The sequence below is a fragment of the Oncorhynchus clarkii genome, chromosome 12, assembly GCF_045791955.1.
Source record: "Oncorhynchus clarkii lewisi isolate Uvic-CL-2024 chromosome 12, UVic_Ocla_1.0, whole genome shotgun sequence".
In the NCBI taxonomy this organism is placed as follows: Eukaryota; Metazoa; Chordata; class Actinopteri; order Salmoniformes; family Salmonidae; genus Oncorhynchus; species Oncorhynchus clarkii.
In genome coordinates this window covers 33,286,380-33,308,708 of record NC_092158.1, presented here as the reverse complement: position 1 = coordinate 33,308,708, position 22,329 = coordinate 33,286,380, and the positions used below count along the sequence as shown (strand labels likewise).

The 22,329-nt window shown below is 42.6% G+C and overlaps 1 protein-coding gene across 1 annotated transcript in view; it reads left to right on the top strand.

Annotated features, from left to right (window-relative positions):
* The window catches only part of LOC139422004 (UV radiation resistance-associated gene protein-like), a 151,984-nt gene that overhangs the window by 24,642 nt on the left and 105,013 nt on the right, over nt 1-22,329 (top strand). The window lies entirely within an intron of this gene.

Genomic DNA, 22,329 nt, shown 5'->3' with positions numbered 1-22,329 from the left:
ACCGAAGTGTATGTAAACTTCCAACTTCAACTGTAGGTATTCAGACCCTTTGCTATGAGATTCGAAATTGAGCAAAGGTGCATCCTGTTTACATTCATCATCCTTGAGATGCTTCTACAACTTGATTTAGGTCCACCTGTGGTAAATTCTATCTAAGGTCCTACAGTTGACAGTGCATGTCAGAGCAAAACCAAGCCACGAGGTCGAAGGAATTGTCTGTAGAGCTCCAAGACAGGATTGTGTTGAGGGACAGTTTCTGGGAAGGGTACCAAAACATTTCTCCAGCATTGAAGGTCCACGAAAACACAGTGGCTTCCATCATTCTTAAATTGAAAAAGTTTGGAACCACCAAGACTCTTCGTAGAGCTGGCCACCCGGCCAAACTGAGTAATCGGGGGAGAAGGGCCATGGTCAGAGAGGTGACCAAGAACCCGATGGTCACTCTGACAGAGCTCCAGAGTTCCTCTGTGGAGATGGGAGAACCTTCCAGAAGGACCACCATCTCTCCAGCACTCCACCAATCAGGGCTTTATGGTAGAGTGGCCAGACGGAAGCCACTCCTCAGTAAAAGGCACATGACAGCCTCTTGGAGACTTTCAGACCATGAGAAACAAGATTCTCTGGTCTGATGAAACCAAGATTGAACTCATTGGCCTCAATGCCAAGCATCACATCTGGAGGAAAACTGGCACCATCCCTACTGTGAAGCATGGTGGTGGCAGCATCATATTGTGGGGATGTTTTTCAGCGGCAGGGACTGGGAGCCTAGTCAGACTCGAGGCAAAGATGAACGGATTAAAGTACAGTGCGATCCTTGATGAAAACCTGCTCCAGAGGACTCAGGACCTCAGACTGGTGCAAAGGTTCACCTTTCAACAGGACAACGACCCTAAGCACACTGCCAAGACAACGCAGGAGTGGCTTCGGGACAAGTCTGAATGTTCTTGAGTGGCCCAGCCAGAGATCGGACTTGAGAGGATCTGCATAGAAGAATGGAAGAAACTTCCCAAATATAGGTGTGCCAAGCTTGTAGTGTCATACGCAAGAAGAATCAATGCTGTAATTGCTGCCAAATGTGCTTGAACAAAGTACTGAGTAAAGGGTACCTATGTTAATGTAATATTTCATTTTGTAAAAATTATTAGCAAACATAAAAAAACGTTTTTGGATCTTCATTATGGGGTATTGTGTGTAGATTGATGGAACACAGAGTTACACATGGAATAAACAAACATACAATCAATAGTACAGTAGAAAAATCTATATACAGCATGTGCAAATGAGGTAGGATAAGAGGTAAGGCAATACATAGGCCATGGTTGCAAAGTATGACTTGTGGAGATGACTTGCAACCAGCTTTGCTGTTTTATCTAATTGTCACTCTAAACATTCCTCAGACTTTCTGTCATTATAAATATTCCCCACATTGTCCATAAAATGGCGCCAGGAAACTGCCTCAAACGTCTTTATTATTATAGTCTGTTTTTGCTCCCAAGTCACTGAGAGCTGCCAAAATTCCTTTAGTCTTTAGTGTTTCTTGGACATACAAGGACATATGTATTGAAAGCTATAATCAAGTTAGTTAAATAAAGGAACCTTGTCTTCATATTAAAGTAACAGATGGATAATCCCATTAGAATTATTGGGTTTTAATATTGGAGACGAGTGGCCATTTTTACTTCTTTATTCCACAAGGGGGTGCCAAACTATCACTTTCTGAGTTGGGAAAACACCAGGCAGTTTAGTAAGGACTTGGGAGGCATGGTTTCAATTGCTGTTTTCTCTATGTTGCAAAAACACAGCTCTGTTCTATATTTGAATGTGGGGTAATGTTAACACTACTTACAGGGTTTGAGTAGGGCTTGCCTTGGGGAACACCACAGCTAATTAGAAGTTGGATCAAGCTACATTTAATTACACTTTTGCACTGCAAGGGGCACAATGCTTTGGACGGTTTATGACAAGTTCCTATAGTTAGGCTACATTTTTTAGTGGAGTATCCGTCCTCTTCCTCAAGTTTTTACAATTTATCTTGAGTCAGAGGGTTCAAGAATAAGATGTATGCATTCCTTTATGTTATGCATCACTCCTGGCCCCAGCTTGAGGTGAGCTGTACAGTGTCAGGGTGAAGATTCCTCGAGCCCTAAGGGCTTCCTCTGGCCGATTACTGTTTTGTGTCTTCGCCTGACTTGGGAATAGAAAATGGCCTCCAGGGTGCGTGAGTGATCTACACATACCAAAGTTTCACACCAATGCTGGGCCAACAACACACACCATTATTTATTTTTTAATATCACTCACTCAGAATTTGTGCACAGGCTTTTTTTGGTTATTTAAGAGAAAATGGTGTCCCTACAGATTTGAGAGGGTTGAATCCTATTGCTTTATGGGCTCTGCTCAGTGCTGTTGAGTCCTACATTACTAAACTCCTTCCCCTGCTCTCTCCATCTCTCCATCCCGGTGGGGCTCTGAGGAATTTAAAGCAACTCCATTGTACCCCTCCCTCTCATCTCCTTCTTGAGCCTGAGGCTCCTCTGCAGGCCTGTAGCCAGGCTGATAGACGCTGATGTGATGTGGCTCGTTGACTCTAACATGGCCTAGGTGTCTCTCCCTGCTCCCCTCTCTTTCTCTCTAGGGTAGACCTGGACAGGCTCTGGGTTGTGTCTTGGCTTCAGGCTGCGATGTGCTCACTGTTTAGGGCCTAGAGAGCCTTTTAACAGTGATTCATCAGATACATACATACATACTTCTATAGGGGTGTATGTAGACCAAAACCCCACCTCCATAGCATGGGATTGCATAGACACTTCTGGGTAGTTCTGAGTATGTTCATTTCTCTAAACTCTCGTTCGGAGTTCTCACTGTGATGTCTGGACTGGAGAGATGCCACAGGATTTCATTAGTTCAGGTGCATAGATAGATGTGTGTACAATGTTGTTAATATGTACAGTATCAGTCAAAAGTTAGGACTCGTTCCAGGGTTTTTATTTTATTTTTTACTTTTTTCTACATTGTGTAATAATAGTGAAGACATCAAAACTATGAAATAACACATATGGAATCATGTAGTAACCAAAAAAGTTTTAAACAAATCAAAATATATTTTATATTTGAGATTCTTCAAAGTAGCCACCATTTGCCTTGATGACAGCTTTGCACACTCTTTGCATCCTCTCAACCAGTTTCATGCGGTAGTCACCTGGAATGCATTTAAATTAACAGGTGTGCCTTGTTAATTTGTACAATTTTTGTGGAATCAGTTGTGTTGTGATAACTGACAGTCCATCATTACTTTAAGACATGAAGGTCAGTCAATCAAGAAAAGTGCAGTCGCAAAAACCTTCAAGCCCTATGATGAAAGGAAGACCCAGAGTTACCCCTGCTGCAGCAGATAAGTTCATTAGAATTACCAGCCTCAGAAATTGCAGCCCAAATAAATTCTTTACAGAGTTCAAGTAATAGACACATCTCAACATCAACTGTTCAGTGGAGACAGCGTGAATCAGGCCTTCATGGTCGAATTGCTGCAAAGAAACCACTACTAAAGTACACCAATAATAATAAGATACTTGCTTGGGCTAAGAAACACAAGCAATGCACATCAGACCAGTGGAAATCTGTCCTTTGGTCTGATGAGTCCAAATTTGAGATTTTTTGGTTCCAACCGCCGTGTCTTTGTGAGACGCAGAGTAGGTGAACGGATGATCTCTGCATGTGTAGTTCCCACCGTGAAGCATGGAGGTGTGATGGTGTGGGGGTGCTTTGCTGGTGACACTCAGGGATTTTATTTAGAATTCAAGGCACACTTAACCAGCATGGCTACCACAACATTGACCTGGCCTCCACAATAACCTGACCTCAACCCAATTGAGATGGTCAGGGATGAGAGTTGGAGAGTCAGAGTGAAGGAAAGGCAACCAACAAGTGCTCAGCATATGTGGAACTCCTTCAAGACTGTTAGAAAAGCATTCCAGGTGAATCTGGTTGAGATAATGCCAAGAGTGTGCAAAGTTGTCATCAAGGCAAAGTGTGGCTACTTCGAATAATCTAAAATGTATTTTGATTTGTTAAACTTTTTTGTTGGTTACTACATGATTCCATATGTGTTATTTCATAGTTTTGAAGTCTTCACTATTATTCTACAATGTAGAAAATAGTATAAATAAAGAATCCCTGAATGAGTAGGTGTGCCCAAATTTTCAACTGGTACTGTTTGTATCAGGCATCGGAGCTTTTATGTAGTGCTATACGGGTGATAAACCTTTTTATTCAAGTGTTTGGCATGGAAAATACTGTAAAAATACTCTAAGTAACCTATATAAACAGCTACTGCTATTGTGCTCATCATAGATTTAGTGAGGTAGAAATGATGTTTGTCAGTACATATATAATAGGAGCATTGAAGCAGTGTGCAAGTGCTGTACACAGCATGTATCCCTGCTGTCCCCAGTTAGCTATATATTTTAGTGATACACATACAGTCACAAAGGATCAACAACAGTCGGAACAAATACTGTAACTTGCCTCACCCATTTTGTCTCAGCGTGAGAGCTGCTCAGTGCCTGGCTATGACCGGAATGGCTCTGATTCCCCTTTCCAAGAACACTTGATTGATGATGCAAATTTGTCAGCGAGCGATTCACTGTCGACTTGGCCCGGTTTGACGAGACCCCTAAGCCTAGGGAGTGTGAAAAACACAACATGGAATAGGGAACACGAGTTTGGATGGGCTGGCAGACGGAGGAGGCCTTACATAGAGTAAGATTTACACTTTATGATATAGTGTACTGAGCCACTTCCAGTGTTTTCCGTAAGTACATGGAGTATGCAGCCAAATAGAAAAAATAGCCAGCCAGGGAGTTCTGGGCCTCCTCCACACACACACACTCAAAAAATGCAGAGCAAGCTCTCTTGGTGGCCGCTGGTGCATTCTAATGCCTTGATTCCATCTAAATGCAGCTAAATTATTTAATACTTTAATGACTTTACCTCCCAGATTGGTAATATTAGTTTTGGTATTGAATAGAAAGACATGACTTTACGATAAAAATTACTTCAAATGTATGAATTCAGTGTGCTAGTTGTTTTAGATAACGCCTAGGGCTGTTACAGTGACTGTAATACTGCCACACCGGCGGTCACGAGTCATAAAGGCAGTCAAATTACACATGACTGTTTAGTCACGGTAATTAGACTTCTCCAAATTCTGATGCTGCTGACGGTCATTAGTAGCATACCAAACTTACTAACTGCCTGGTACCAGCACTCTATTGTCCCTCTAATTACTCTGACATCAATGCGAATGTAATCGAAAATCTTCTCAAACACTTCATGAGCTCATGTTGTGCAACATTTCTATAGGCTATGCAATTGCGCGAGAACAGAGTGATGGCCTCTATTAAAAAGAGGAAGCTCCCCTCCACTTTCTATAGGCTAGACCTACTATATTTACATCTAAACTTTCCAAATATTAAGCACATGGAGTATAGCCTACCTGGCTGGCATGAAAATGAACCATGGGAAAAGCGTCCTCTATTTGCTATTTAAGTACATAGATGACATGTATTTTTTTCCCCCGGTCCATTTTAAATCAAAATAAATTGTATATGTAAAGACCAGATTAAATCAAGAATAGTGAAAGATTAGTGGAATCTGTGTGGGGGAGCTGGACAGGTAGGATTGGTAGGACAGTGAAGGTGAACAGGTGGTCACAGGTCAGGTGACAGAGGAATGGATGAGACTGAGGCAGGAATTGCTTTAACCATAAAGTGATATATTTACTGAGTAGTCTGTGCTGTATAACAAAGGAAACAGAATAAAGTGTATCCAAAGATCAAATCTTAACAATCATTCATTATTAACATAATTAGGGAATTCAGCAATCCAGTTCATTACGAAGTCAATAGGGATCATCCTTGAGTCATTTAGGCTCGTAACTATTTATCATAATCATGAGAAGAATAATACAAACAGTGATCGGTGGTTATTCAATCTATAATCCCCATTAGTTTGATATCAGAATCGATCAGTTCAGCAAACAATTATGTTTCATATTTCACCCTTTCAAGTGTCTTCATAATTACATGTAATTTCATTGGCATAATTGGACTGTGAGGATCCATATAGCTCCATATATCATTAAACATTCACATTACACATTAGGTATGAAGCGTGCGCTCCGCGGTGATAACTATAAACAATAATTGATGGCCCACTCTCCCGATCGCAAAACAGATAGTTCAGCTGAAAGGTAACAGATTCGGTGGATTCATGGACGCGCAAAACTTCTTTATTAGACGGAGTTAAGGAAGAGAAAGCAGCGAGATCGGCGATTTCCTCCTTTTACGGCTTTGAGATCTGTCGGACATTTCCACCTGACCTAATTAAAGCGCCCCTGGCCCAGCTGAGAAAGTGGCCATGAATTAAAGGATTCTTCCACCAACTCCATGGCCCTTTTCTACAAATAGTCTGATGGGTGACAATATTAGCTTATCACTTGTGAATTATCACTTGTCCCTCTGCAGCAGACATATATGGTGAGCAATATGTTTGGAACATCGAATGGCAATCGAATCGCAATACATATAGAATCGGAATACGTACAAGTATCGTGTATTGAGGTCCTTGGCAGTTCCCAGCTCTGCCTTCCAGTATGCAAATTAGGGAGCCAAATCAGGTTTGCTAACAACCATCACTAGGCTACACTGACGAGTCACTTTAGCGGTCTCTGACAAGTCTCGACATGGGCTTTGAATCGGAGGAAAATACAAACTAGATCTTTGGTCTACTTGTTCCGATGAGATACCCTAGACATATACAGTGGGCAAAAAAGTATTTAGTCAGCCACCAATTGTGCAAGTTCTCCCACTTAAAAAGATGAGAGGCATGTAATTGTCATCATAGGTACACTTCAACTATGACAGACAAAATTAGAAAAAAATATCCAGAAAATCACATTGTAGGATTTTTAATGAATTTATTTGCAAATGATGGTGGAAAATAAGTATTTGGTCACCTACAAACAAGCAAGATTTCTGTCTCTCAAAGACCTGTAACTTCTTCTTTAAGAGGCTCCTCTGTCCTCCACTCATTACCTGTATTAATGGCACCTGTTTGAACTTGTTATCAGTATAAAAGACACCTGTCCACAACCTCAAACAGTCACACTCCAAACTCCACTATGGCCAAGACCAAAGAGCGGTCAAAGGACACCAGGAACAAAATTGTAGACCTGCACCAGGCTGGGAAGACTGAATCTGCAATAGGTAAGCAGCTTGGTTTGAAGAAATCAACTGTGGGAGCAGTGTTTAGTATTTGTTAGTTGTGGATAGTAGTGTTTAGTAGTGGAAGACATACAAGACCACTGATAATCTCCCTCGATCTGGGGCTCCACGCAAGATCTCACCCCGTGGGGTCAAAATGATCACAAGAACGGTGAGCAAAAATCCCAGAACCACACGGGGGGACCTAGTGAATGACCTGCAGAGAGCTGGGACCAAAGTAACAAAGCCTACCATCAGTAACACACTACACCGCCAGGGACTCAAATCTTGCAGTGCCAGACGTGTCCCCCTGCTTAAGCCAGTACATGTCCAGGCTCGTCTGAAGTTTGCTAGAGAGCATTTGGATGATCCAGAAGAAGATTGGGAGAATGTCATATGGTCAGATGAAACCAAAATATAACTTTTTGGTAAAAACTCAACTCGTCGTGTTTGGAGGACAAAGAATGCTGAGTTGCATCCAAAGAACACCATACCTACTGTGAAGCATGGGGGTGGAAACATCATGCTTTGGGGCTGTTTTTCTGCAAAGGGACCAGGATGACTGATCCGTGTAAAGGAAAGAATGAATGGGGCCATGTATCGTGACATTTTGAGTGAAAACATCCTTCCATCAGCAAGGGCATTGAAGATTAAACGTGGCTGGGTCTTTCAGCATGACAATGATCCCAAACACACCGCCCGGGCAACGGAGTGGCTTCATAAGAAGCATTTCAAGGTCCTCTAGGAATGGGCCAAAATACCAGCAACAGTGTGTGAACCTTGTGAAGACTTACAGAAAACATTTGACCTCTGTCATTGCCAACAAAGGGTATATAACAAAGTATTGAGAAACTTTTGTTATTGACCAAATACTTATTTTCCACCATAATTTGCAAATCAATTCATTAAAAATCCTAAAATGTGATTTTGTGGATTTCTTTTCTAATTTTGTCTGTCATAGTTGAAGTGTACCTATGATGAAAATGACAGGCCTCTCTCATCTTTTTAAGTGGGAGAACGTGCACAAATGGTGGCTGACTAAATACGTTTTTGCCCCACTGTAACTACGTTGTATGATTTATGAATATCAAAGGGATATAGGAGACTGACTTTATTTAGTCAGTTTGACATCTTTTATAAACTAGTCAACACTTGCTGTTCGGTCGTCAATCAAAGCACAGTAAATAGCCTATGCCCCCAACTCCGTGACTGTATAGGCCTATGAAACAAGCAAAATAAAATAAGTATGTGCCAAAAACAATAATTAAATGGTTTTCAACTCATCATTAGCACTTAACATGGGACGTGTACATTTACTCACAGGAGATAATGAAGAAGCATCATGTTCTCCCTCTGTGAAAATAAATTTGACTGCAGCCAACCACTGCGTACAAAAATAACACCGGTACCGAGAGGTGGGACAGACAGCAGACAGACAAACTAACAGTTTCCCTGCCATCGTTTGCTTTGACTGTCCTATCAATAGATCACTAGAAGATGCATATATTTCGTTCTAGCGGGAGAAGGCTACACAGACATTTCTGACTAGCGAATTGAAACTTTTAAATGAAAAGAAGCCTAGTTAATTTATTAAGTGGAAAAAGTAGCCAGCTTACAATAAGTCCGTTATCGGCTATTTGGCCGGAGCTTATGGAAAACACTGCACTTCCTCTGAAGCGCTGGGCCTGGTGGAGCAGATGGAGTGGAAAGCCAAGGGAGAACAGGCTAGATGCACCATGGCCTGTGGGGCAATAGCTGCTCTGTTCCTTTCAAAATACCTTGAAATAACAGGCAAGGTGATCCCATCTCACCTCTGCTATTTCTGTCTATGGTGCCCCTGGCACAGGCAATTTGACAATCGAATGAAATTACACCGATATCTCTCAATTCTACCGAGAAGACGATCAAACTTGACTATCTAGAGCACATATGTCAGAGTCAAGGCCCGCGGGCCACATCCGGCCCGCAAGAAGGTTTTTTACGGCCCCTGGGATGATCTTGATTTATTATTAGAACCGGCCCGCAGCAAGCCGGCAGCCCGCAGATCTTTTACACGCACCAATACTACATTTCCCACAATGCAAAGGTGACGCACCGAGCAGTAGGCTGCTTCATTTCAATATTTATTGGCACAGCAGTCGTCAGCATCACAGTAAAATTAACTTTCAGATACCCATCAAAAATGGCAAAACGGAAGGTGGATACTGAGAACCGGGGGTTTCAAACAAGGTGGGAGTCGGAGTATATGTTCACGAAGGTAGCTGGAAAACCTGTGTGTCTTCTGTGTGGAGAAAGTGTGGCGGTACTGAAAGAGTATAATCTGAGACGACATTATGAAACGAAACACGCGGACAAAAACAAGAATATGGACATGGAACAAAGGCTACAAAAGGCAGAGGAATTAAAACGAGGCCTCAAATCTCGACAGGCTCTGTTCAAAAAAGCCAAATCACAAGGCCAGGCTGCTGTCAAGGCCAGTTTTATTTTGGCAGAAGAGATCGCTAAATCAGCCCGGCCATTTACGGAGGGGGATTTCATCAAAAACTGCATGATTAAAGTTTGTGACGAAGTTTGCCCAGAAAAAAGGCAACTCTTTTTAAATGTGAGTCTGAGCAGAAACACCATTGCCGAGAGAGTAGACCAGTTGTCCATCAATCTAAAAGAGCAGCTTGTGAAAAAGGGAAAAGATTTTATTGCATATTCCTTGGCTGTGGATGAGAGCACCGACATTTCTGACATTGCCCAGTTGTCAATTTTCATCCGCGGAGTGGACTCCAACCTAAGCGTGACAGAGGAGTTTTTGGCTTTACGTCCTATGCATGGCACAACTACGGGGCATGATTTGTATGAAGAGGTGTCAAGATGTGTAAATGAGATGGAGCTGCCTTGGGAAAAACTCGTGGGTTTGACAACCGACGGAGCACCTGCGATGTGTGGACACAGGAGCGGACTGGTGGCGAAGATACGGGAAAAGATGCAAGAGGAAAACGCGACAGGTGAGCTGACAGCTTATCATTGTATCATACACCAGGAAGCGTTGTGCGGTAAAGCCTTGAAAATGGAGCATGTAATGAGCATCATCACGCGCACAGTTAACTTTATCAGAGCCAAAGGTTTGAATCACCGCCAGTTCAAGGCATTTCTGACGGAGTTAGAAACGGAGCATGGTGATTTGCCTTATCACACAGAGGTGCGATGGCTAAGCCAGGGAAAGGTGCTTCAAAGATGTTTCGAGCTTCGTGAGGAGATTTGTCTGTTCTTGGACAGCAAAGGGAAAGACACAACACAACTCCGAGACGAAATGTTTCTGTGTGAAATGGCTTTTCTGTGTGACATTACGAGTCATCTGAATGCAATAAACTTGCAGCTGCAGGGTCGGGATCGTGTCATCTCTGATATGTACAGTACAGTGAAGGCATTTAAAACCAAACTGACTCTGTGGGAGACGCAGATGCGGAAAGAAAATTTGAGCCACTTTCCCAGCTGCCAGACCATGAAAGAGAAGCTCTCTACCAGTGCGTTCCCGAGCACACAGTTGGCTGATAAAATAGGTATGCTTGCCGCTGACTTTCGACGCCGATTTGCTGACTTTGAAGCACAAAAAAGCAGGTTGGAACTGCTCGGTAACCCATTTGCTGTTGACGTGGAAAGCTCACCACCAAACCTCCAAATGGAGTTGATTGACCTCCAATGCAATGATGCACTGAGGGCAAAATATGCGGCAGTGGGTGCTGCGGAGTTCGCCCGTTTCCTCCCCGGCACAATGCCCCAGCTGCGCATCCAGGCTGCTCAAACGTTGTCTATGTTTGGCAGCACATACCTGTGTGAACAACTGTTTTCTTTGATGAACCTGAACAAAACATCACACAGAAGTCGACTTACTGCTGAACACCTCCACTCAATTCTGAGGATTTCTTCAGCTCAGAGCCTTACCCCGAACATTGATGAACTTGTGGAAAAGATGGGACACCACCAAGTATCACCCTCAACCTCAAACAAGTGAACATTACTGTGCAATCACATATTTAGAGTTTTTACTCAGTTCAAGTTTAAAAGTTAAAATTTAATATTTGTTTTCACTGCATGTTACTTCTCCTTAAACAAAGTGTTGTTTTTGATTAATAGATTTTTGCACTTTATTTTTTTGTATTTCAATCCAATTATATTTTAAAAATATTTCAGTTGAGTGGATGATAGAAAATTGCTATTATTGTTTTTTCTTTGAAGTAAATTTAGCCCACTTTTGCTAAAATAGAAAATATAGTCTACTGATGGTGCCTTGAATACCGGTTTCTTTCATTTAATGTTCATGTTATGGGGATATTTATATAAAGGAAATTTGTCTTTTGTGTCTGTTGAAAATTAAAGATTACTGACAGAGCCATAAGAAAATATTGCTTTATTTATCTGATCATATTGTAATATATTTGTTAGGTTTTCAGTAGGTTCAATTAGGTTCACTAGACTATATGCGTCATTTAAAAATTTTTCAATGAACATTCGAACAGTCCGGCCCTCGTCTTGTAGCTGATTTTTTTATTTGGCCCTCCGTCCATTTGACTTTGACACCCCTGATCTAGAGGAAGTAAAAGTCGTAACAATCTCACTTTATCGAAACAATGTATCTCAATCCCTCCCAAAAGATTTGAAGATAGACAAATTCAGCTCTCTCAAGTTAAAAAATAAGACCCCGATGGAGGACTTAATCTCTACTTATGGAATCCCAATCCTCTCCCATGTTAAATGTTTGTGATATACAGTATTTACTTCCTTCGATAAAACCATTTCCAGAAACTAACAGAATGCTCAGATCAATTAAATTCAACCTCAGTAGATGGACTAATATCCCAGTTGCTTTAACCGGACAATAAACTCAGCAAAAAAAGGAACGTCCTCTTACTGCCGACTGCGTTTATTTTCAGCAAACTTAATGTGTAAATATTTGCATGAACATAAGATTTAACAACTGAGACATAAACTGAACAAGTTGTGACTAACAAAAATGGAATAATGTGTCCCTGGACAAAGGGGGTGTCAAAATCAAAAGTATCAATCAGTATCTGGTGTGGCCACCAGCTGCATTAAGTACTGCAGTGCAGCTCCCCCTCATAGACTGCGCCAGATTTGCCAGTTCTTGCTGTGAGATGTTACCCCACTCTTCCACCAAGGCACCTGCAAGTTCCTGGACATTTCTGGGGAGAATAGCCCTCACCCTCCAATCCAACAGGTCCCAGACGTGCTCAATGGGATTGAGATCCAGGCTCTTCGCTGGCCATGGCAGAACACTGACATTCCTGTCTTGCGGGAAGTCACGCACAGAACAAGCAGTATGCTTGGTGGAATTGTCATGCTGGAGGGTCATATCAGGATGAGCCTGCAGGAAGGGTACCACATGAGGGAGGAGAATGTCTTCCCTGTAATGCACAGCGTTGAGATTGTCTGATGATGCTGTTTCACACCGCCCCAGACCATGACGGACCCTCCACCTCCAAATTGATCCCGCTCCAGAGTACAGGCCTCGGTGTAACGCTCATTCCTTCGACGATAAACGCGAATCTGACCGTCATCCTTGGTGAGACAAAGCCACGACTCGTCAGTGAAAGTACTTTTTGCCAGTCCTGTCTGGTCCAGCGACGGTGGGTTTGTGCCCATAGACGAAGTTGTTGCCGGTGATGTCTGGTGAGGACCTGCCTTACAACAGGCCTACAAGCCCTCCAGTCCAGCCTCTCGCGGACAGTCTGAGCACTGATGGAGGGATTGTGCATTCCTGGTGTAACTCGGGGAGTTGTTGTTGTGTTGCCTTCCTGTACCTGTCCCACAGGTGTGATGTTCAGATGTACCGATCCTGTGCAGGTGTTGTTATTGTTACATGTGGTCTGCCACTGCGAGGACGATCAGCTGTTCGTCCTGTCTCCCTGTAGCGCTGTCTTAGGCGTCTCACAGTACGGACATTGCAATTTATTGCCCTGGCCACATCTTCTGTCCTCATGCCTCCTTGCAGCATGCCTAAGGCTCTTTCACACAGATGAGCAGGGACCCTGGGCATCTTTCTTTTGGATTTTTTCTTAACTGTAACCTTATTTGCCTACTGTCTGTAAGCTGTTAGTGTCTTAATGACTGTTCCACAGGTGCATGTTCATTAATTGTTTATGGTTCACTGAACAAGCATGGGAAACAATGTTTAAACCCTTTACAATGAAGATCTGTGAAGTTATATGGATTCTATTAATTATTTTGAAAGACAGGGTCCTGAAAAAGGGTCGTTTTCTTTTTTTTGCTGAGTTTATTTATTGTCAAAATGAATATTGCAACAGCTGAATTTCTGTAGTTCAATGCTTCTCGTGTGTCCCCGTTCTAGCTATTGGGATAAAATCCATAGTGCGGTTTCAAATATGGCAAGGACTATTCGTGCCAAACATTTAAATTGTATTTCCAGGCATTTGCATTTCGTCCTAAATTGGTTTAGACATGATTATTCTGCCCATTGGCTTAGTATAGAGAGAGATATGGTGTCTCCTATTGCCTTGGAAGAGGTGGTCTTCACTGATACATCCCTTAAACATTATGAACTATGCTTTGGTCCTATTATTGTGCACACCATTTCTATTTGGCGCAAAATTGAAAAACAATGCAACTGGCAATCAAAATTACATGTCAATACTCCAATATTTCACAATAACTCCCTGCTATATTGAAGGCGTCCTTTTGCAACCCCCAATGGTCCAAACTTTGAATCCGTACCCTTGCCGATATCATGGACAGTAGTGGTTTGAGAAAATGCAAAGATTTGAAAAACAAATAAAACATATACTCAAATATATTTTTTCTATAATTAGAACTTAGGCGTTCCTTGGGAAACCAAACTACCTAACCATCCCGAATAATATATATAAACAACTTTTGGAAAGCTTATATTCTGAGTTTGAACAACCCTTTAACTGGAACAGAATATGAACAAATATGACCTTGGCATCCCATAATCCAAATCATCAATTTAAATATTTTAAGTTTGTTCACAGACTGTATTAAACACTAATAAAATGTTTTACGATGAGATTGGCCCCAACTGTTCACTGTGTTCCCTAAATCAGGTTGGCTCATTCCTCCATATGATGTGGAAGTGGGCGCAATCTTAGTTGCTAGGGGGTGTGCGAAAGGGTTGTAAACATGGTTTCCAGGGGTGTGGGGTTTGGATGGAGTCATGTTGGTTGGGGGAATGGGAGGTTGGTGGTGGAGGCCCACTTCTATTTTTTTTTGTTTGATTTTCCTGAATGTATTATTAGTTATTAAACTGTGTATATTTCTTACTGTTATTTCTTTTGAGCGGCAGCCTATGGGTACAGGTTTTATAAACTTATACTTTGAAATGGATAATGTACCTTAGACTGGAAATGTAGGCAGAGTACTCAAGTGGCTCCAGGAATCTTATTCACAGTTGTAAAACGAAAGCGAATTACGCCTGTGTATGCGCTGTAACTCTATATATAATTTTAGCACAGGGTATATACACTGTTGCCAGTTTATTCGGTACACCACCCCGTTCACGAAAATGGTTCGCTCCTACAGATAGTCACGTGGCTTAATATATAAAGCAGGCAGACAGGCATCGAGGCATTCAGTTACTGTTTGATTGAACGTGAGAATGGGGAAAAAGCGACTTTGAGCATGGTATGATCATCGGCGCCAGGCGAGCCCATTCCAATATCTGAGAAACCTCCATCCTCCTGAGCTTTTCACGTATGACGGTGTCTAGGTTTTACCGAGAATAGAATGACAAACAAAACCATCCGGTTATCGGCACTCCTGTTTCCGAAAACAGCTAGTTGATGAGTGGTCGAAGGAGAACAGCATGAATCGTGCAAGCTAAGATAACAGGTGAGCCACAAACAGGCAAATAATGGCACATTACAACAGTGGTGTGCAGAACGGCATCTTGGAACGCACAACTCGTTGGTCCTTGTCACGGATGGGCTATTGCTGCAGACGACCACACCGGTTCCACTCCTTTCAGCTAAAAACTGAAGCGGCTCCAGTGGACACTCAATCACCAACACTGGACAATTGAAGAGTGCAAAAACATGGGCTGATTCACCGAATTCCATTTTCTGGATGTCCTTTGGGTGGTGGACCATTCTTGATACACACGGAAAACTGTTGAGCGTGAAACTAAGCCGTGTTGCAGTTCTTGACACACTGAAACCAGTGCGCCTGGCATCTACTACCATACCCCGTTCAATGGCAATTAAATAGTTGGCCTTGCCCATTCACCATCTGAATGGCACACATACGTGATCCTTGTCTCAAGGTTTAAAAATCTATCTTTAACCTGTCTCCTCCCCTTCATCTACACTGATTTAACAGGTGACATCAATTAGGATCATATCTTTCATCTGGGTCAGTCTATCATGGAAAGTGCAGGTGTTCCAAATGTTTGGTACACTCTGTGTTGGCTGATAAAATGTTGAATCTATCGCAATATGATTGTTTCACTCAACCAATAGGCTCTACACATCATTTGTTGAACAGATGATCCACAGAATTCCACGCTCTTAACACATTGTCAGATGAATCTTTTTCCCCTCTATCAATGCCACGTTGTTCTTTCTCTGTATTCTCAGATTATTTATTTTACTGACCTCCCTCCCTCGTGTGTGTGTTTGTGTCTGTTCAGTGTGTGAAAACGGAGGCAGTGTTCTACTGTAAAGGCTAGAGGGGTCTGCCCTGACCCAGTGTCTAGGGGAGGTGAAAAGCCTTTCCTGTAGTTAGTGCCTTGCCTCATAGCAGTCCTGTGGGTTTCCTGCCGGCTCTCAGCCACAGGATATTGTTCTGGGCCGGATTAAGAGGACCCATTTAAACAGCTGGCCCACTCCAGGCCCAGAGAGCTGACCCCCAGGGTCCCAACGCCACCATTCAGACTACAGAAAACAAACTGGCTACTAAACCCCAAATCACTGTGCATAATATGGACACTATCTATGCTATTTTGCTATCACACCTCAGGAGTATACTTGGGCGGTATCAAAACAAGCCCAGTAGGTGCTGAGGGACTCCTGTTGTAAGATGTGGTCCTCTGGGCCATTCTTTTGCAGCTATTCACCCTAACATTCCTCTGTGCTCCAAACTTAGTGTGGAAATCTCTTTTTCTTCGCTATCCCTAAAATCATGCGTTAGACTACTATTTCATGTGTTCTATGAGTTAGTTACATTCTCACGTTTAGTATATTAGAGTTATGTCAAGACATTATAGACATGCTTTTGTCTTTTTTAATTTTCAAGGTGTTTCAAATGGGAGAAACTAAGAGTCTCACACGCCATGCCACTAGCCTGCATTCTTTGTTTGTTTCCAGCCACTAGGCCCATGTAGACTCCTGGGTCTTGTTAATTTGCTACGGTGTGCACTAATTAATTAACAAAAATTACGCTTTTCTTATTGGACAATTTCATGTAGTTCCTCTCTAATTCGTTCTGTTTGGTGCCCATGTAGACTGAGTGTTCCTGCTCCTGGTTGTTTAGGCTATATCTCTTTCTTTCTTCCGGGGCCAACATCGCTTGCTGGCGGTCAGCGAACACCGCTGTCAGGGGAGTAGGCACGCTAGGCCCTAACTTTGATCCTAATTGATGTAACAGTGGTGGTAAAAGGCAAGTCTTCGTGCGGTAAGGATATTAGTTGTTTATTGTTGGGTTCATTACCCCCGGCAGCTTTATTGACATAGAAGGACACTTTGGGTTTAGGCTGAGGTGAGGGGGGTTTCTCTGGTGGCAGGGGAGGAGGTGGGAACCTCTAGTCTGTAATCAAGTGGGAGGGGTCTGGCCTCTCTGTGACCCTAGAAGACTAAAGTATCCTTTCTCAGGGTTGCTCATGGGGTTTCCCAGCATGCATTTCTCTCTTAAGTTGCCATGTATTGTAAACCAAGCTTGTTGACTTACAACATCTTGGAGGAAGTCAATAATGAGGCATCCATCCATCCATCCATCCATCCCCAGAGAGCAGGCGCACCAAAATATTTTCTGCGGGGGGACAATCTTATCTCCCCCTCCATGTACATAGGGGGGGGGACGGGGACAATGGTGAAATTTGAGGTGAATAGCGACAGGGTAAAATGTGTTGACATTCTCTGCCCTGCTGTTGAGGTCCAGGTATGTGGCAGAATGGAAGGTGTTTATTTGGTTTTCCAACTATGTCACCCCTCTGCCTCTCTTCCCCCTTGCTTTATGTTGTTTGGCCGTTGTTGGGTACCTGTTACATATTTGTGTTATCTGTAAAACATACAATCTATTTTGGGGTTTTATTTTATTTCTAAGATACAAAAGACTACGGGTGTGAATGTATTCTATTGCTTTCATTTGTAAGATCAAACAGTCAGAATTATTTTATGATTGATTTAATCGATATGCTCCGATGAGTAGTTTTGAACTAATTAGTCCGTTCAGTAAAAGTACATGTCTGATCTAGTTGTCTCTCAACCAGCCTATGTTCCAGGCCTGTCTGTAAGGTGTTTGTGTCTTTCTGTGTGTATGACCTATATCTGTAGACTGAGGAAGTGGAAGCGGAGGTGGAGAGGGGCCAAAAACATAAACAAGGGCCCCAATCTCTTGTCACCTGATATACGAGCATTTCAGAAATGAAACCCATCGTATCACACAGCAAAAGAAAAGTGTTTTGTCAGCCTCCTCCCCTCCTCCCTCTTATTATATTTTCTTAGATACCAACTGCACCTCACTTCCTCGCGTTTTCTCTCTAATACAAAAGATCCACAAAATGTTTCCATGCCCCCGACGTCAAGCGGTCTCTCAAAACAAAAAGCACAGTGTCGGAACGATATGAGGGGGGATGAAAAATGCATGATTACGAACAAAAACAGAGAACCGCTACAAGCCATTGTGGAAAAATGGAATCGACCCAGGCTTTAAGCTATCTCATCAACTGCTTTGTGATTGAGGAGAGTAAGACCCCAACCCCCAATGCTATATAAGGCAATGAAATGTGTTTTGTTTCGATGTGCCCCTACTCTATTCTCCAGAGGGACAGAGGATGGGATATTTTTTCTTCATTCAATTCAATTTGAAAGGCTTTATCGGCATGGGAAACATATGTTTAAATTGCCAAAGCAAATTAAATGGACAATAAACAAAAGTGAAATAAACAATAAAACTAACAGTAAACATTACACTCAAATGGTATATTATGGCAATGTACAGTGTTGTGAAAATGTGCAAATAGTTGAAGTACAAAATGGAAAATAAAGAATCCGTTAATATGGGTTGCATTTACAATGGTGTTTGTACTTCACTGATTGCCCTTTGTCCTCTTTCTCTCTATATTTCTCTCTTTTCTTTTCTCTCTCTTTTCCCCTAGTTGTTTTCCTACCTTTATCTCTGTAAGCCAGATGATACATCTGCCTTTGCTGTTGCTCGGCACTGATTGCGAGATTGGGTTTGCTGGCCTGTTGCTCTATGTATAAACCATGGTAAATATTTATTTGGAGATCATCAGTTGGGTAAATGAATCCATGAATGGGACAGGCCATCAGAGCCAGTGCTTTGGGGAGGCCACTCTGGAAGGAGTTACTACGTACTGGATGTGTATGAGGTTAGAAAGTCAATGCCATTTTGTATTTATTACAATGTTCATTGATTTTGCACCTCATAAATCCATCAACCCTTACTTCTTTCCTCCTTTATTCTGTGAGACGCAGCATCGCAAACAACAATTCTTTAAAGATGGCTTCCAAGCAGCTGTCTGTTTAGGGCAAATGTTCCATTTGAGAGTTCAAAAATGTTGTTGTAATCAACATGCTTTTATCAGGCATTCACCCACCAACTGATTTAATGTTTAAAGCCAACAGATGTTATTATTTTCAGATGCCTATAGATCTTAAATCAAGGACTGAATGTCCTTTTGAAGCACATCTGAAATGCGTACTTATTTGAATTGTAACTCCAAGTAATCCCTAGTTGTCATTTTCACTAGTCCTGTTGTAGAAAAGGAAAGTTGTTTTATCGTTCAGTGGGTTTTCTGGAGGGGTTTGTGCCAGCCTGGTGGTTGTACTGCCCCAGTGAGGGCATAGTTGCATGGGATTTGTTCACCCCCCCTCCCCCGCTGTGATCCAGGGGCCCTGGCCCTCCTAGCCTCAGACTGGTAGAGCTGATAAGGGTTTCAGACATGCGTGAAGGTCTGGGGAGATAACAGCACTCACCTAGGGGAAGTGGCCATATCAGATTCCTTCATCGCAATCACCTCGGACTGATAAAGCTGTCAAAATGGCTTTGCTCTGACGTTTCCTAGGACTATCTCCAACGGCTATCGTTGTCTTCCCAGGCAGGTTGAAATGGGAAGAAAAGTGAATGATTGTATTCAAGATTTTTTCCCTCCCTCCGTTCTTAGTGTGAAATCATTAGAAGTTAGTGTCTGACCCCACTTACTGAAGATACAGGAGTGATGAATGTTGGTCTGGGCTCCGTCCTCCTACCACACACAGTAATATCCTGAGGTGTCTGAGGAACAGCGTTTTAATGAAAAAACATGGAGTGGGCTGGAGGCACCCTAGATCTGTGGAAATATCTTAGAGCTGGATTAGTGGAAACCAATTTTTATGGAGGGTCAGGCATAAAACCCAGTAAAAGAGGCAGTTCCAGGAAGGCTCTGAGGGACTGCATACCGAAGCAAAACCCCTTTTCTCAACAGTCCCGTAAAGTTACTAAAATTCCCCACTTCCACTTCTTCCATGACCACAGGCCACATTCTCACTCTGCCATAACCACGTTCCCCACTGCAACCACTATGAACTCAACCACAAGTGGTTGTTGCATCATGAGAGGCGAGTGTATATAGTCCATGGACTAATACCCAGAGCTGCTGCTCACACATGGACCACATTCAAGTGCAAGCAGTGGGAAAGAGCTGCACCCGAGTACCCCCCCCCCCCCCACCACCCGACCCCAAAAGGCCCATGATGTATGTAGCCTAGATGACTTATTGGCAGACAACTAGCTGCCTTGTTCAGCATGGATAGAGGAATGGAGTTTTTAGCCTCACTGATTTAGCCAATTACCTCATTTAAGAAAATTGAGGAACGAAAGCAACGGATATGGGATACGTGAGTGAAAAGAGGGACGTTTATCTGAAAAGGCTGTGGCTCCACGCCACCCTGCTTAATGTAACCTTTACTGAGAGAGAGAGAGAGAGAGAGAGCATGTGTGGACCCAGGTGGTTGCAGTCACGTAGTGAAGAAAGATGTCCGTAGTCACAGAGACCAATTTTGTTAAATGTTTTTGATCAATTTTGAGATTGTGGTAAATTGGGAAAGACCAAAAGGCTTCTTTTCAGATTCGTACTCCGAAGTGAGGTGTTGAGAATGATTGAGAATTTCTAAGAAAGAAGCATAGTAGGAATTTTAGAAGAAAGTTGTGGTTGAATATTCCCATTATGTTATAAGTACTAGAGGAAGGGGAAACCACCAGCCCTCAGTATACCTGGACCCTGATGACAGTTTCAAAGGCCCCAGAAGTGGAGTATGAAAGATCGCAGAGTGTTTTTGGACCAGTACAGGATTATCCACAATCCTGGGCCCTTAAAATAGTCTTTGTGGCTTACATCAAGTCCACTGATTCAGCCAAAAGCTGAAGAACTCTGCACTGGTTTTGGTGCATTGATTGACTGAAGACTATGCATAGTGGTTTGGGGCGGGAATCTGCCTTAGCATTATCTAGGTTAAGTGCTGAGATATTACTATTAAACACAGGCCAGGCAGCACGTTCTTAGATCATCCTCAGGGTTCACTAGTAGCGAACAATAGACAGAAGGAGGGATTGTAGGATGGAGATGTGAGGAACAGCCTGCTTCAGAAAGAGGTGGAATGATGTGACTGGAAGAATGGTGGGTTGGAAAGTTGGGGCAGGGGGGCTGAAAGATAACCACATCTCTCCACCGGGAGCCCCCAGACCAGATGGTGGAACCATTCATACTGTAGATGAGAGAGAGAATGTGTCAGACACTGCCAGCCACACTGCCACATCTAACACTTACCTCCCATTGAGCGTGTCTGTAAATTAGACAAAACAAGGATGATCTCGAGTCTCTCTGACAATATTATTGCTAATGCCTGCCCTCCTGCGTGTGAGGAGGACCCTCATATCTCAGCCTGGTGTGATGGTTGTCTGTTCCTATTAGATGTGTCCCTGGGGCAGCTCTGTTGTGGGGAGCATCTCAGTCTCCCTCTCTCCCTCCCTCCCCATGAGGCCTGGAGCTGTTGAAAGCATACTTGGAGAGTTAATCAAGTCTGTGATTGATAGCTGCAATAACGTTTAGGCTTGTCTTTTGGTATTGTTGTTATTGTTCCCTCTCCAGAGAGGACAATGAATGAATGACTTCAGTACCCAAAAGTTTTGGGAATGTCTTCCATGTTTGTGGTGAGGGTTTATTAAATGGCCCGTTGAGGTTTCTCTCAGTGGTCTGGATTTAGTATGTTTAGGTCCATAGGGCAACATTGAACCCTTAAATTGTGGTTTGATATATTAGAAAATAAAAGTGATTAAAATACTGGTGGGTTATTTGTGGTTCTTGGGTATTTGAGAACCTGATATGTCCCCTGAATCTATAGGAGTCATTTTAATGAACTTTGTTCTTTCGACGTTCTCAAAGCCTGCTTTGTCCTTTGTTAATTTGGAACTTTCATTAACTTTTGAGACATTTGGAGACAACACAGCACAACAATATAGATTCAACCCCAGTAAATTAGGAAAAGAAACAATGAGGGGAAACAAACTCGCCACATATTAAGAACACACATGTGGTCCATCATAACTCATACTTCCTCCCTCTGTCCTCCAAACAAACCTATATAACATTAACAAATAGCGCAGCTAACAAGATGGCTGACATTACGCTGTCCGTAGAGGAGAGTCGGACCTCTGTTCTTCTGTATAGTTATTTATTTACTCTCCTGCAGTTGTAATGTAAATCTGTCAGCATCACAGAAGCATCCTCTATTATACAGTACATGTCTGTTGAGTTCCTGTGGTAGAGAGCCTTTTGATTTAATATCCTGATTTTCTTCCTCCCTGTACT